This window comes from Caenorhabditis briggsae, assembly GCF_000004555.2.
Source record: "Caenorhabditis briggsae complete genome, chrIII, whole genome shotgun sequence".
Lineage (NCBI taxonomy): Eukaryota > Metazoa > Nematoda > Chromadorea > Rhabditida > Rhabditidae > Caenorhabditis > Caenorhabditis briggsae.
The window spans coordinates 3,156,319-3,159,567 of record NC_013490.2 but is presented as its reverse complement, the minus strand read 5'-3'; the positions used below and the strand labels follow the sequence as shown (position 1 = coordinate 3,159,567).

At 32.7% G+C, this 3,249-nt stretch overlaps 1 protein-coding gene across 1 annotated transcript in view; it reads right to left on the bottom strand.

The window, feature by feature from the left end:
- Positions 1-3,249, bottom strand: part of CBG21086 — a gene marked incomplete at both ends in the record, with an annotated part of 15,202 nt that overhangs the window by 4,057 nt on the left and 7,896 nt on the right. The window lies entirely within an intron of this gene.

The window sequence follows — 3,249 nt, the reverse complement described above, 5'->3', positions numbered from 1 at the left end:
TATCAAAAATTGTTGATTTTAGAAATGTAGAACATAGAGTTCTTCATATTTTGATAGTTCACATAACTTTGATAGCTAACCTAGTTTTTGAGATATGCGCCGTCAAAGTTAAGGCATCCTGAGAGTGAGAGGGGGAGGGGGGCGCTACCCTAAAGCGCGCGCCAAATTTAAAGACGCATATCTCAAAAACTACGGTAGTCATCAAAAATGCGTCAACTAACTAAATATGTAAAATGTTATTTTGAAAAATTTTGTGATTGACAAAATTTTGATAACTCTCACGGTTTTCGAGATATGCGCCTTTAAAGTTGGGCCACCCAGAACGGGAGGCCTACTTGGAAGACTGCAATTTTCCAAATTTTAGAAAATTTTTTAAAAAAATTTGAAATTCTACAGTAGTCTTAGAACCAGTTTCCTCACTTTTTTCAAAAATTCTTTTTTTTATCTAGCACAAAAATCTGAAGAAAACCACATGACACAATTTTCACAACTTTTCAGAGAGGAACAACTTTATAAAACGCTATATTTCAACAGCGGAAATTTCTAGAGATAAACTACAAACTACAAAAACCTAGAACATAAAATTTTACACAATTTACAAGTTACAGTTTTTTATTGCTTTTTTGGTTTTTGAGATATGCGGCTTTAAAGCTGGGGAACCTCCCCCATTCCCTACTTCGCCAGGCGGTGAAGCATCGGCAACTTTAAAGCAACATATCTCAAAAAACACAAACGATATCAAAATTTTGTCAACAACAAAAATGTAGAGTATAACATTTCACACATTTTGTCAATTGACAAATTTTTTATTGCGTTTTTGGTTTTCGAGATGTGCGCCTTTAAAGTTGAGGCACCCCGAGAGGGAGAGGAGTGAGGAGGCGCCAACTTTGAAGGCGCATATCTCAAAAATTAAAAAAAAGCTGTTTGAATTTTGTTGACTACAAAAATAAACAACTTAAAATTTCACACATTTCGATAGTTAATAAATTTTGAGTATCTTTTTTACTTTTGGAGATATGCGGGTTTTAAAGTTGAGGCACCCTCTGAAGCGCACGCCAAGCTCAAAGACGCATAAGTATCTCAAAAAACTACAAAAGCTAAACTTTTCATTAAAAAATTATGAATTCAAAAAGCCTTGTAAATGCCAAAGAGATTTATAAAATAAATAGATATGTTTCTGTTCCACCCATTTTCCTCCATCCCCTCTTCCTCCGATTATTCTTTTCAATTCTTATTTCTTCTCATTTCTGCCACGGATGGATTAGTACCAGAGACCGCCCGTTTTATATGTTTATCCCTCTCTCCGCCGGTCCACTTGAAAATCTTGTCGGGGGTGGAGAAAGAGAAAAAAGAGGAGAAATTTGGGAGGCTAGAGAGTCAGAGAAGCCAGACACACTGCGTCTCTGGAGCCTATGACATAAAAAGTACCGTAACTTTGACAGTTTTTGTAGGATTGCGATGGAAACAGGATTTTTGAAATCAAGAAGATGAGAGCTTCAAGATGAGTATAAACATGACTAGATTTGATATTTACTGAATTTTTCGAAAAATCATGAAAAGTACCGTAACTTTGTCAGTGTCAATCGGATATTGTTGAAAACAAAATGTTTGGAATCAAGAAGTCAAGAGCTTCAAAATGAGTATAAACATGACTAGGCTCCGCCCACTTTGAGTTTGGGGGATAGAGACGCAGCCTGTCTGGTTTCTCTGGCACTTTGGCTGTAACTTTGTCAGTTTTTAGGCGATTTTAATAAAAATTTAATTGAAATTCAGAAATTCAGAAATTCAGAAATTCAGAAATTCAGAAATTCAGAAATTCAGAAATTCAGAAATTCAGAAATTCAAAAATTCAGAAATTCAGAAATTCAGAAATTCAGAAATTCAGAAATTCAGAAATTCTAGAAATTCGAAAAATCCAAGAAATTCAGAAATTCAGAAATTCAGAAATTCAGAAATTCAGAAATTCAGAAATTCAGAAATTCAAAAATTCAGAAATTCAGAAATTCAAAATTTGAGAAATTCAGAAATTCAGAAATTCAGAAATTCAGAAATTCAGAAATTCAGAAATTCAGAAATTCAGAAATTCAGAAATTCAGAAATTCAAAAATTCAGAAATTCAGAAATTCAGAAATTCAGAAATTCAGAAATTCAGAAATTCAGAAATTTAGAAATTTAGAAATTCAGAAATTCAGAAATTCAGAAATTCAGAAATTCTAAAATCCTTAAAATCCTAAAATTCTGAAATTTCCAGCCACGATTACTGTAGACGATGATCATCCGGACGTTACCGCAATTCTGCGTCCTAAAAAAGAAATGGACGGCAATTCGACATTAATCAACAACAATAGATACAGTTTTCAATCGTGGTGAGTGTTTCTTGGCGGGAAATTTGAAAAGTTCAAAATTTTAAGAAAAAAAAATACAAAAAGTACTGTAACTTTGTCAATTCTCATCAGATTCAAATGAAACCTAGATTTTTGAAATCAGCGTTTTAAGAGCTATAAAATGGGTATAAACATGGCTTGAAAATTTTTGAAATTTTCAAATTTTAAAGGAAAAAACAAAAATACTGTAAATTTGTCAGTTTTCATTAAATTTTGATGAAAGCTATGTTTTTGGAATAATAGCGTCATGAGCGTCAAAATGAGTATAATCATGACTAGGCTCCGCCCACTTTGAGTTTGGAGGATAAAGACGCAGTGTGTCTGGCTTCTCTGGCACTATAGCCTTTTTACAAAAACAGCTGTAACTTTGTCAGTTTACAAGCGATTTGGATGAAGTTTTTTGTGGTAAATTTGCCAATTTGAGAGCTTCAAAATGGATATAATTATGTCCTACTTTTCAATAATATTTGGACCGTTATGTGCCTTGAAATTGAGCTACAGTAGCCTAGAACACTTCAAATTGCAAGAATCTGTTTAACAGAAAAAGAAAGAATTGAGGAAAAATAGGAAAGTTGTTGTTTTTGGAGGAAAAAAGACACAAAAAACGAGATAATGATCATTTTCGGTTCCAAGAAATTAGGATGGAATTAGAGAGATGATGAGAGAGAGATAAGAAAGCATCCAGGAAGATAGGAGAAACGCAGAGGATCTCGAAAAGTACAGTAATCTTGAAATTTGGAGTTTTAAGGATTTTTTTAGGATATTTGGAATATTTTATTCTGAAAGTTTTTGAATTTCAGAATTTTAGAATTTTAGAATTTTAGAATTCTTAAAAAAATTTTTTAGAATTTTAGAATTCTTTGAA